This window comes from Melanerpes formicivorus, unplaced genomic scaffold (assembly GCF_026170545.1).
Source record: "Melanerpes formicivorus ecotype bairdi unplaced genomic scaffold, bMelFor1.0.p_v2 SCAF_10, whole genome shotgun sequence".
In the NCBI taxonomy this organism is placed as follows: Eukaryota; Metazoa; Chordata; class Aves; order Piciformes; family Picidae; genus Melanerpes; species Melanerpes formicivorus.
The window spans coordinates 21,476,189-21,489,152 of record NW_027142362.1 but is presented as its reverse complement, the minus strand read 5'-3'; the positions used below and the strand labels follow the sequence as shown (position 1 = coordinate 21,489,152).

At 52.6% G+C, this 12,964-nt stretch overlaps 1 non-coding gene across 1 annotated transcript; it reads left to right on the top strand.

Annotated features, from left to right (window-relative positions):
* Positions 1-9,717: 9,717 nt before the first annotated feature.
* TRNAQ-CUG (transfer RNA glutamine (anticodon CUG)) lies at positions 9,718-9,789 on the top strand. Its single transcript has one exon. It is a non-coding gene; the product is annotated as a tRNA-Gln (tRNA).
* Positions 9,790-12,964: the final 3,175 nt, after the last annotated feature.

The following is a 12,964-nucleotide window of genomic DNA, read 5'->3' as shown; positions in this document are numbered from 1 at the left end:
AACATTCTACTAATCCATGAATTTATGAAAAAAACCAAAACCAGCCCCATGGAAGACATTTCCTACGAGAAAACTGTCGTATCAGAAAGGAGCACGAGGAGACTCAGGCTGGGATGCAGCATTTCTTTAATGAGAACAGAGAGGATGCATTTAAAGGGGAAGGGGGAAAGGGGCCCAGGGCTCTGCAGGACAAGAGGACATCTCCCTTTGAAGGGTGATGCAAGATGCCTTCAGGATGCTCCTTTCCCCCCATTGCAGCTGCAGCCAGTGAGAGCCCTCTGCCACCTCCAGCAAGGAGAGCTGAAGAAGGTTGCCTTGGACAAGGGGAAAGGCTAGGACTGCTGGGAGGGAGGATGGCGGGGGGGCAGCAGCAGGCAGTAGTGAGGAAAGCTGAGCAATGACAAAGCAAGGAGGGCACAAAGTGAAGGGGTGACACACGGCTGCCTTGCATGCAGGTCAAGAGATAGGTGGCCAGTCATCTGGGGAAGCAGAGGCAGATGCCCAAGGCTGGCTCCAGAGGTGGTTTCTGCATTGCTGGCTGTGGCTGCCAAGAGGAGCAATGCGCTGTGCCTACCAGCACAGGTTGCCGGCACGCAGGGGCCCACACAGCCCCCTGCCAAGGCCTGCGAACCTGCCAAAGCCAAGGGAGCCCCCAGAGGAGATGGGAACCCCCCCAGCACTCAGGTCGCTGCCAACAGCAGCTGACAGAGAGGACCCCACGGCTGTGCTCTGGGGGAAAGAGGTGAGGATGGGGCCCGGCAGGGTCACCACCACCGGGGAGGGTTCGATGACGGTGGTGGAGTCAGCACAGCGCAGGACACAAGGCTCGTTGCAGCTGTTGGCAAGGGGAGCTGGGCCGCAGGCAAAAGGCTGGCAGGGTCTGTAGCAAGACATCTCTGGGCCGGGGACGCTGAGCTGAAACACAGAGCAGGATGTCCACAGAAGGCAGAGGCCTGGGCAGGAGGACCGCTCAGTCCAACAAGGCCGCCTGCAGAAAGAGCCCAGCTGCCTTCAGACTTACCTGGCTGAGCTGAGGAGGTGGCAGCAAGGCAGTGCATGGCAAGGCCTGCAGACGCCTGGCCTTTTATACCCTGTCTCCAAGCCTCGGGGTACCGCAGGCGTTCTTGCTGCAGGAAGCACTTTGGTAACCAGCAGCATTTGCTTGCAAAGCTCTCCTGGGTGATCACATCTTTGGCCCTTTCATCTGGCTGCTTTTGCTGCCATGAAACACAAAATGTGTCCTTTGAGGTGCAGCAGCCATTATGTTGCTCCCTCAGGCCACAGGACATTGTTGTCCATCTCGTCTCAGCTGCTCACAGAGACACTCGGTGACGTGCAGGCCATGCTCATTGCTGGAGCACAGCCACCACCAGCAGAAATCCTCCTCCACACCTCACACTGCCCTTCAGCCACTGAGGAATTCAGCACCTGAAGTCATCTAGCAGCTGTTTACAGCTCAGGGACTTGGGCTGAGCAGCAGGGACTCCTAGGCAAGGACTATCAGCCTCCTCAGGGCTCATCCTCCACCCAGTTCTTGCAGTCTTTGGCCTTCCTGGACCTTCAAATGGAACCGCTTCCCTCTGGCCCTGAGCCCACCAAAGCTCCCGGGAACTCTGGTTCCCCTGCCCTTACCATATCCCACAGAGCCTTTTGGCCTCTGGCATGAGCATAGGAGATAAACAAATCCATTTTGGGTCAGATCAGCTTCAGGCAAGGAGTCATCACGCTCTTTGAACATCTGCCCATGCCTATGATAGACTTGTTTTTCAGTAAACAAGGAACCCTCCAAGCTGAATTCCTTTGCCCATTGGGAAGAAGGTGACATCCTCGTAGAAGACATCCAAGAGTGGACCTTCCTGATGAGTGTGAGCAGCTCAGCTCTTTGATGTGCTGCTGATGTCTGAATGGCTGGGCAGAGGGTGAGCCACAAGGACTGCTGAACAGTGTGATCATCACCAAATGCCTATCAAATCAGAGAATACTTGGGGCTGGAAGTTTTCTTTAAAGTTCATCTAGTCCCACTTTCTTCTATCTATACTTAATCTACTTTCTCGTATTTTAACACCATCAGCCCTTCTCCTCTTCAAACAGGCCCTGTTAAAGCTTTTGCCTCCATCTTTTTACAACCAACCCTTTTACTTATAGGAAGGACACAGGCAGGTCTGGAAGACCAAACATGTGGTCAACAACTCCATGTCCTGGTGGAGACAGGAGGGGAGTGGTGTTCCTCAAGGGTCAGTGTTTGGACTGGTATTGTTTCAGATGTGTGCAGGAACAAGAAAGATTGAGGGCATGCTCAGCAAGTTTGTGGGTGACACCAAGCAGAGTGGTGTGGTTGATACTCTAGAGGGAAAGGCCACCAGAGGCACCTTGACAGGCTAGCGAGGAGGATGCCTGAAAATTGCATGAAGATCAAAAAGGGGAAATACAAGGCCCTACACCTGGCTCAGGGCAATCTCAAACACTGACACTTGCTGGGCCATGAGTGGATTGAGAGCAGCTGTGTATGCCTCCTCACTGGAAGTGTTCATGACAAGGTTGGATGGGCCCTTGTGCAACACGATCTAGCGGAATATGTCTCTGCCCATGGCAGTGCTGGAACTAGATGATCTTTAAGGTGCATTCTAACCCAAACTCTTCAGCAACTCTTCGTAAGGCTCTTGTAGCTGTTTATGGGATGATAAACATGCTGGTGGCTCGAAAATTGCTATTCCAATGAGACTTCTCTTCTGAGTCATGAGGGATGGCAAGAGAAGCTGGAAAGCAATGCGATGGCTTAATGTTGCATTTCATCTGCTCTTGCCTGTGCTACAGGCAAATCCATAAATGGCAAGAGTGGTGACTCTGTGTCTGCCATGAGTGCTTCTGCCTGTGGGAACAGTCATGCATCCAGCAGAAAGAGAAGCATAGTTGTGGAATCATTGATAGTCTTGAGTTGGAAGTTCAACACCCTGGTCCTTGCAGGAAAACCAGAAACTGGGACTGCAAGGAAGTGGCCCTCAGCCTTCTCTTTTCCAAGCTGAATAAACCAGAGGACTTCAGTCTTCCCCTCAGGACCTTTCAACACTGAGGTCCTCCTCCTCATGTTTTACCTTGTAAGATGTGTCCAAATCAGCACACAGTAGACAAGGTGGGGCCACACCACAGCACTGCAGAGTGAGACAGGGCTCACTGATATGTTAGCAGACTCAGTCACTTCAGGTGCTGAATTCCTCAGTGGCTGAAGGGCAGTGTGAGGTGTGGAGGAGGATTTCTGCTGGTGGTGGCTGTGCTCCAGCAATGAGCATGGCCTGCACGTCACCGAGTGTCTCTGTGAGCAGCTGAGACGAGATGGACAACAATGTCCTGTGGCCTGAGGGAGCAACATAATGGCTGCTGCACCTCAAAGGACACATTTTGTGTTTCATGGCAGCAAAAGCAGCCAGATGAAAGGGCCAAAGATGTGATCACCCAGGAGAGCTTTGCAAGCAAATGCTGCTGGTTACCAAAGTGCTTCCTGCAGCAAGAACGCCTGCGGTACCCCGAGGCTTGGAGACAGGGTATAAAAGGCCAGGCGTCTGCAGGCCTTGCCATGCACTGCCTTGCTGCCACCTCCTCAGCTCAGCCAGGTAAGTCTGAAGGCAGCTGGGCTCTTTCTGCAGGCGGCCTTGTTGGACTGAGCGGTCCTCCTGCCCAGGCCTCTGCCTTCTGTGGACATCCTGCTCTGTGTTTCAGCTCAGCGTCCCCGGCCCAGAGATGTCTTGCTACAGACCCTGCCAGCCTTTTGCCTGCGGCCCAGCTCCCCTTGCCAACAGCTGCAACGAGCCTTGTGTCCTGCGCTGCGCTGACTCCACCACCGTCATCGAACCCTCCCCGGTGGTGGTGACCCTGCCGGGCCCCATCCTCACCTCTTTCCCCCAGAGCACAGCCGTGGGGTCCTCTCTGTCAGCTGCTGTTGGCAGCGACCTGAGTGCTGGGGGGGTTCCCATCTCCTCTGGGGGCTCCCTTGGCTTTGGCAGGTTCGCAGGCCTTGGCAGCGGGCTGTGTGGGCCCCTGCGTGCTGGCAACCTGTGCTGGTAGGCACAGCGCATTGCTCCTCTTGGCAGCCACAGCCAGCAATGCAGAAACCACCTCTGGAGCCAGCCTTGGGCATCTGCCTCTGCTTCCCCGGATGGCTGACCACCTGTCTCTTGACCTGCATGCAAGGCAGCTGTGTGTCACCCCTTCACTTCGTGCCCTCCTTGCTTTGTCCTTGCTCTGCTTTCCTGGCTACTGCCTGCTGCCCCCCCGCCATCCTCCCTCCCAGCAGTCCTAGCTTTTCCCCTTGTCCAAGGCAACCTTCTCCAGCTCTCCTTGCTGGAGGTGGCAGAGGGCTCTCACTGGCTCCAGCTGCAATGGGGGGAAAGGAGCATCCTGAAGGCATCTTGCATCACCCTTCAAAGGGAGATGTCCTCTTGTCTTGATGGCCTCTTTCCCCCCTTCCCCTTTAAATGCATCCTCCCTGTTCTCATTAAAGAAATGCTGCATCCCAGCCTGAGTCTCCTTGTGCTCCTTTCTGAAATGAGTTTTTTCCCCAGGCAATGCCTGCCGTGGAGCAAGTGATTTTCTTCTTAGTTCAATATGCAGATTCCTGCTCAGCCCTTCCACATTGCCCTTGCTTCATCCCTGGCCACGTGCAGGTCAGTCACCTTGTAGTGGTTATCTGCTTGGTTCCATACCAAGCTCTTTTGCTGATCTGAAGTCTGTGGAAATGCTGAGCTGCACTGGGGTAAGACAGAGTGCTTGGGTCCTTTGGGGGTGTGTGTCCTGGATGGACAAAAAGCCTCAACATTACTCTGAATGAGACAATGAGGCAGAAGTTAGTAGATCTGGTTTTTCAGGCTTGCTTGAACATGTCTCAAAGCCAGAATGAGCCAGGTGGGCGTGCTTTTGGCCACGTTTGGAAAGAAGGCTTTCTATAGGTTGCAATACCAGGGTTTTATCCCTAGATCTGTGCTGCTACTGGCCATTATTGCCTCGGGAGATCTATAAGTATCAGCCCAAAGAGCCAGAGCCTTGTCTTGCAATTGTCCATGCCCTGGAAGGAACCACAAGCTTTGCTTGGAAACTGGACTGTGTTTCAGTTTACCCAGACAAGACAGCAAGGACCCCTCGTTATGTTCAACGTTGTGAAGCCCAGAGAACAGAGACGCGTCTTGCCGGGCCGAGAGGCGAAACCCCAGAGGCGCTGAGTCCCCGGGACAGTTTCGTTTGACTGGAGCAAGGAGCGAGCCCTGCTACAAAAGGATTACAGCCAAGAAACCTCCTCTCTACAAAGCTTTCAGCTACAAACCCTTGGGGAACAAATCCTGCCTCAGCAATAAGCTGCAGACACCAACAGAAAGTGAAACGGTGCTCCTGCAGCTTCCACGGGGTCGGGGCCATTTTGGTTTGTCTAGATCTTAACGTGTGCCACGAGGTGTCAGGATCAGTGAGTAATTACAATATCTGATTTTTATAAGCATCTACTGAAGGTCTGTTGCCTTAGGGAATTCTAGAGCTCCCCCACCCCGCTGTGGACAATCGCCGGCTTCATTGCCGAGGTTGCTTTTCTTTATAGTTTAAAGTGCTGTTTGTTGTTTCTGGTTTTTTGTATATATTGTCTAAATTGTTACTTGTTCCTGCTGGTGAGGGATCTGTTCCACGACCCAACCCCTCGAATCTGTCAGTAGGTTTTGATTAATGTGTTTCTTTTTTGCAGGACTTTTTTTTTTAATTAATAAAATTATTATTTTTTTTTTAAATTAATTAATCGCCCCGTTTATTGATCATTAATTTATCCTTTTATAGACCACAACAGTGTGTTAATGGAGAGGGCAGGAGCTCTTTGTCCTGCACTATGCCCTGTGCCCTGCTGAGTGTGCAGTAGTCCCTGAACTGGAGCAGGGAGGTTTGGTTTAGCCAGTGAAGGGCTCTGTCAGGACGAGGAAGAGCCCTGTCCAAGAGGTGCTGCTGTCACTGCTGAACATGATCCTCCCAGGCAGGTATCACTGTCAGTGATGTGTCCTGGGGTTATCATGTGGGCCACAGTCAAGAGGGGAGCTGAGTCATAGGAGGAGCACATGAAGGATCAGAGTTTGTAGAAAAGGAGGCTCGGAGAAAACCTTCTCACTTTCTCCAGTGCCTGAAGGGAGGTTGTAGTAAAGTGAGGTTTGCTCTCTGTTCTGAAGTAACAAGTAATAGGACAAGAGGAAAGAGCCTGAAGTGGAGCCAGGGGAAACTTTAATTGTAGATTTGGAATAAGTTTTAAAGGGTCATCAAGTCCCAGGAAGTGGTGGAGTCATCACCCTTGGAGGCATTTAAAAGATGTGTAGGTTTGGTGCTGTGTGTTTAGACTTGTACTTGGCTCTGAGTTGGACTCAATGATCTCAAGTGTCTTTTCCAAGCTAAAGAGTTCTATGATTCCATGAAAGCCTTTTTTGGTATTTCTGAGTCTCCTCATGTGACCCTGCCTGCAACAGGAGAACAAGATGACAGTCTGCAGGCTTTACCAAACTTTGCAGCCTCTCTGTGACATCATGAGCTGCCAAGCCACTCGCCATCATTTTCCACCAGTCCTGGCTCATTGGAGAGGTCCCAGATGACTGGAAGCTGCCAACGTGATGCCCATCCACAAGAAAGGCTGGATGGAGGAACCTGCAAATTCCAGGCCTGTCAGCCTGACCTCAGTGCCAGGCAAGATTATGGAGCAAATCATCTTGTGGCAAATCACATAGCACCTGAAGGACAGCCAAGGGATCAGGCCCATCCAGCATATGTTTTGGATTTAGGATTTTAGGTCCTGCCTTACCAACCTGATCTCCTTCTATGCCCAGGTGACTTCCTGGTGGATGTGGGGCAGGCTGTGGATGTAGTCTACCTGGACTTCAGCAAGGCCTATTGACACAGTCCCCCACAGCAAGCTCCTGGCCAAGCTGTCAGTCCTTTGAGGTGCAGCAGCCAGTACCTAGTACATGTTCCTTGAGATTTTTAAATGTTTCCCTTCCCTTCCCTTCCCTTCCCTTCCCTTCCCTTCCCTTCCCTTCCCTTCCCTTCCCTTCCCTTCCCTTCCCTTCCCTTCCCTTCCCTTCCCTTCCCTTCCCTTCCCTTCCCTTCCCTTCCCTTCCCTTCCCTTCCCTTCCCTTCCCTTCCCTTCCCTTCCCTTCCCTTCCCTTCCCTTCCCTTCCCTTCCCTTCCCTTCCCTTCCCTTCCCTTCCCCCTCTTCACCCTTCCAAACCTTGCCTTCCCATACCTTCCAGTAGACTGTTAATAACCCACCTGCAGGACAAACACAGCTGCACTGAATGGACTTGGCTATTTCCATTGAGAGAATCTGCTGCAGGCCCAAATTCAAGCTGAGGCAGCCCAAGCACCAACCTCAGCAGCCATCCTGGCAGCGACTCAGCCCACACAGGCAGGGATGGAGCAGGCTCAGGCTTACCTCGCTCCTTGTAGAAAGGGAGGCAAGAGAGAAGGAGCCTGGAGCAGCTCAGGCTTTTATGCTGTGTCCCTGATGCCTGCAGGGCCACAAACATTCCTTGTGTGTGAAGCATCAGAACACCTCGGAGCTGTTGCTGGCAGAGGCCCCGCTGCTGATTGAGCCCTTGCCTCTTTCACCTGCAATGTTTTGCTACTTCATACCACCTGGAGATTTTGCTTCCAAGTCTTTCTGTTCTGAACTAGCCTCAATCCACTTATGGCTCAGCCTGAATTTGTCTTTGGGATTGCCCTCGTCCAGATGCAGGACCTTGGACCCACTTCACTTCATGGTGTTTTCTGATGGGCACCTCTCTATCCTGACGAGGTGCCTCTGCTTGGCTTCCCTTCCCTCTGGAGTATCAGCCACACCACTCCAGTGCTGTCATCCACAAAGTTGCTGGTTGTGCCCTCAATCCCATGTCCAAAGATGCTAAACCATGCTGACCCTTATGCAGGCCCCTGAGGGACTCTGCTCATTGTGGGGCTCTACATGGACATCAAGACACTGACTTCAACTTTGACTGAAACCATCCAGGCCGTTCTGCATAACTGGCAGCTGAAGGTAGTATGGGGCCTTTCAGTAACATGGTGCCAGGCTCTTTTCAGCGATGCCCAGTGATAGGACAAGGGATCTCAACATGAGGAGAAATTTCTTTGGGCTGAGGGTGCTGGAGCCCTGGAGCAGGCTGCCCAGAGCGGTTGTGGGATCTCCTTCTCTGGGGACTTTCAAAACGCACCTGGATGTGTTCCTGTGGGGCCTGCCTTGGGTGACCCTGCTCTGGCAGTGGGGCTGGACTGAATGATCTCCAGAGGTCCCTTCTAACCCTTACCATGTTTGCAACTCTGTGGATAGTTTTATTGAGTTTTCAAAGGTCCACCACTATCTGAAAGGAGGTTATAGACCGGCAGGGTCTGGTCTCTTCTCCCAGGCACCCAGCAGCAGAACAAGAGGACACAGTCTCAAGCTGTGCCAGGGGACGTTTAGACTGGATGTTAGGAAGAAATTCTACACAGAGAGAGCCCTCTCTGTGGCCTCTCACACCAATGGCCTCTCCCTGGACATCCTTCAAGCATTCATTCACACAGTCCTCTCTCCCTGCTGCTACTTTGCCTCCCACGAACCCTTCTGTTTGGAAGGCATTTCAGAGACTCAGAGAGTGCATCCTTCTGCTTCAAGCAGCCTCACACCAGCTGATCAAGCTTTGCCCTTTTGGGCCATAAAAGGCCTTATGAGCAGCCTTTCCACAGGCTCTCTGCACCCCTGCTCCCGCTCATGGGCACCATTAGGGTGATCACTTTTGCACCTGGAGTCAGCCACACAGGGCCTGTTCAATTATTGGCCATAGCTCTCACCCTCCAGCCGCTGCAGCAACCTCCTGGGAGGCACTGGGAGGCTCCTATCAGATCTCTCCCACCCATCCCCATCCGGTCTCAGCAAGCCTTGGGTCCTCAGGCTCTGCTGACAAGGCCAGAGCCTGTGATGACTGAGAGAGATCATGAAGGAGCTAGGTTTGTTCAGCCTGGAGAAGGGAAGGTGAGGGGGCTTCTGCTGTGTGAAGGTGGCTCTCTAGCTGTCCAAGAGCTGTCCTCAGCCAGAAAGAGTTCAGGAATGTGGGACCTAGGAGTGGCCTGGCGTCCTGTATGAGCTAGCCTGGTGTGAGCAGCAGCTGCCCGATGCCAGGGAGCTCTGGGTGATCTCTGTCTGCCCACTGCAGCTGGTAAAGTGTCCCAAAGTGCAGGAGTGCAACCAGAAGTAAGGCTGGAGGTTAGAGAATAGAATTTATTTTTATTTAGAATAAACCAAACCAGGTTGGAAGAGACCTTCAAGATCATCGCGTCCAACCCATCAACCAATCCAACCCACCCAAACAGCTAACCCATGGCACCAAGCACCCCATCAAGTCTCCTCCTGAACACCTTCAATGACGGCAACTCCACCACCTCCCCGGGCAACCCATTCCATAGCGCAATCACTCTCTGTATAGAACTTCTTCCTAATATCCAGCCTGAACCTCCCCTGGCGCAGCCTGAGACTGTGTCTCAGACTGTTAGTGGCTGCTTCAACTGAGCTAGAAGGTGAGAGAGAGGAGAGGCAATGCTTTAGCCAGGCAGATGGAGGTTGTCCACTGTGGGGGTGAAGGGGACCAGCAGCAGAAAGGAAGACAACTGTAAATATGAAGCCAACAATCTGTGTGCCATGACTGTTGTGTGAGGTGCAATGCTGAAAAGACTGCCCCAGCAGGTCCCATGGTGTAATGGTGAGCACTCTGGACTCTGAATCCAGCAATCTGAGTTCAAATCTCAGTGGGACCTGATGCTTTTGACTCTTCTTGGGCAGGGGTCAGCAAGCTTCACTTTAACACCTTTGCTGGTGGCGCAATCCTTCAATGCACTCCAGTCTTACTTCCCTGTGTTCCCTCCCATGGGAATGGTGTCAGCGACCCCTCTTATGCCCTGTGACCCACAAACCCCTGCAGCTTTCCTGAGCACCGATCCCTGCTCCATTTTGCTTGAGGGCTGCTCGAGGCTCAGGAGACCTGGCAGTGCCTCAGACAATTATGCAACAGCAGACCTGAGATCACCCACCCACCCCTGCCTCAAAGCAGGATCCTTAGGAGAGGAGGTTGTTCAGGGCCTTCTCTGGTCAGATGTCAGGTGTCTCCAAGGATGGAGATTCTACAGTGCTTGCTGGACAAATGCTTCCTAGAGTTGAATGTCCACACAGTAAAGAGGGTTCCAGTGCGTGGCATTACTTGTGCTGTGACCTGTCTGAAAAGGTGATTTAGGCCTTTTGCCCATCCTGGACCCCCCTTCCCGAGCAGGAAATATGCCTCCCTGGAAAGCTGGCACTGTGCCTTCTGTGGGAAGACCAAGAGCCTTGCTTTCCCCTTCTGCTGCCCAGAACCCTGCATGGGAACTTTCTCACTGACTGCTCCAGCTGTTGTCTGCAGGTGCTGGAGGACATCCCAGAGTGGGAGGCACCTTGTTGCTTGAGTATTACCATTTTGGCTCCCAACCTACCAGTTCTTCAATTTAAAGTCTGTTTAACTAAGTTGGCTAACTTGCCAAAGATCCTCTTGCCCCTGCTAGGCATATGGACCCCATCTCTGTCTAATGGGTTGTGGCCAGCAAAGAATGTCCCATTGTTTTAAAGCCCAAGACCCCCACAACAGTGCTGGCCATGTAGCCAGAGGGTGATGCTTTATACAGCCATTCCTGGCTGCCCCATGTCTCCAACTGATAAAGCAGAGGAAAAGATGACTTAGGCCCCAACATTTTTCACTTATTGCCCCAGACTGTTTTTTGATTCTGCCCAGGTTTTGGGTTGTGGTGTCATTCGTCCCCAAGTGAAAGAGGAACAGAGAACTCAGCACCACCGTCAACCTTAGCCCCATGAAGGCAGCACAGTGCCCATCACTGCATGTCACGCTGACAGGTGGGCACCTTGGTGCCCTCTAGCAGAGAATCACCCACTGCTGGCAAAAGGTTTCTCTTTGCCATGCTCATTGTGTGCCGCTGGTACAGTTACTCCTTGTGTACCTTGGCCAGGGTGGCCCATAGTTATTATTGCATCCGCTCTGTCACTGCCTGTAAGGCTGGAGGGTGGAGACTCTGGCTGAGCCCTGGGTTTGTGGCTTACCAGGGTCCAAGGCAGCTCATTCCCTGTGTTGTTTGTAACTACGGACGTGACTCTGGTGCAATCTGCCTGTCCCAGGCTCGGCTCTTCCCATATTTTTAACTGTTTCTTATTAACTAATCCTTGGAACCCCTTTAACTGTTTCCTGCAGCTCGGCCTCCGGATGTAAAAAATCATCAATCCAGGTACAACTTCTGCAGGACCCTTCCTTATTTCTGAGATAAGGCTCAGGACACGTGTTGGGTACTGAAGCCCCTCTCCATACCAGGTCTGCCTGGGTGGAAGCATCAGACACCCCTGAAGATTTCACTGCAGAAGCTCAGAGCCTCCCAGTTTGGTGTCATCTGCAACCTTGCTGAGCAGACTCTGTCTGTCTGCCTGCCTCTCTGTTCCCTCATCAGTGTAGTGGCACATCAGTGAAGATGTTGAACAGCACTGGTCCCAGCACTGATCCTTGGGGGATTCCACTGGTCCACTCACTTCACCTGGACCTGGCACCATTGATCACCACTCTATCTTGTAACCAGTTCCTTATCCACCTCATTGTCTGCTCCTCCATTCCACACTTCCTGAGCTTGCTCACTGGGATGTCATGGGAGACGGTGTCAAAGGCCTGGCTAAGGTCAAGGTAGACCACATCCACTGCTCTCCCTGCATCTCCCCACTCAGTTATGGCATCATAGAATGCTATCAGGTTAGTCAAGCAGGATTTCCCCTTGGGGAATCCATGCTGACTACTCCTCATCACCTTCTACTCTTCCAAATGCCTTGAGACGCCCTCCAGAAGGAGCTGCTCCAGGGATGGAGGTCAGGCTGACTGGTCTGTAGTTTCCAGGAAGCTCTTTCTTGGGTGTTTTGAAGCCTGGAGTGACATTGTCTCTCCTCCAGTCCTCAGCACCGTTCCTGTCTGCCAGGATTTGTCAGAAATGACGGAGAGTGGTAGAGCGACAACATCAGGCAGCTCTCCCAGCACTCTTGGGTGCACCTCATCAGGGCCCATGGACTGGTGAGGATTCCATTTGTGTAACTGAACCCAGGCTTCACTGACCAGTGGGGAGCATTCCCTCCTCCAGGCTTCCTCTCCTTCATCCAGGGTCTGGAGTGCATAGGGCAGTTCAGCCTTAGGTGTACAGACTGAAGCAAAGAAGGCACTCAGCAGCTCTGCCTTCTCTGCATGCTCAGCTCTCAGGGCTGCCTCCTCATTCAGCACTGGGCCCACACCTTCCCTGTTCTTCCTTTGCCTACAGATAGATTTGAAGGAGCTCTTCTTCTTCTCTTTTACTTCCTTTGCCAGATTCCATGCCAAGAGTGCTTTGGCCTTCCTTGTGGCCTTCCTACATGCCCTGACAGCTCCTCTATAGTTCTCCCAAGTGACAAATCCCTTCTTCCATGAATTGTAAGTTTCCTTCTTCCCTGAGACTTCCTTCAGGTATCTCTATGGTATGGACCGACGCTCCATTCTCCTGAGGCTTTTTAGCCCTTCTCTTGCCTGCTTGCTCATTTCTGCTGCTGTGACATCAGCTCAGGGAGCTCTGTCCACAGCTGGTGGGAAGATCAGGAGAGAAGGCAGTGCTCTTTCTTACAAAGCACTTGCCCAAGTGAGGGAGGAGGAGCACAAACCACCAGGAGTCTCCAGCTATGCCGCACAAAGTCTTTAATGGGAGGGAGCAAACGCAGAGGCACAGAACAGAAAGCAAGAGCGACTTCTGCAGGCTTCAGGGAGGCACAGAGAACGGCCCATTTCCCAAGGACAGGCTCCACACTAAGAGCTTGCCTTTATCCATTCTGCTCATCCTGCTGGCAAGCCCAGCTCCCCAGAGCACTCCCTGACTCCAGCAGCCTCCCCGCAGC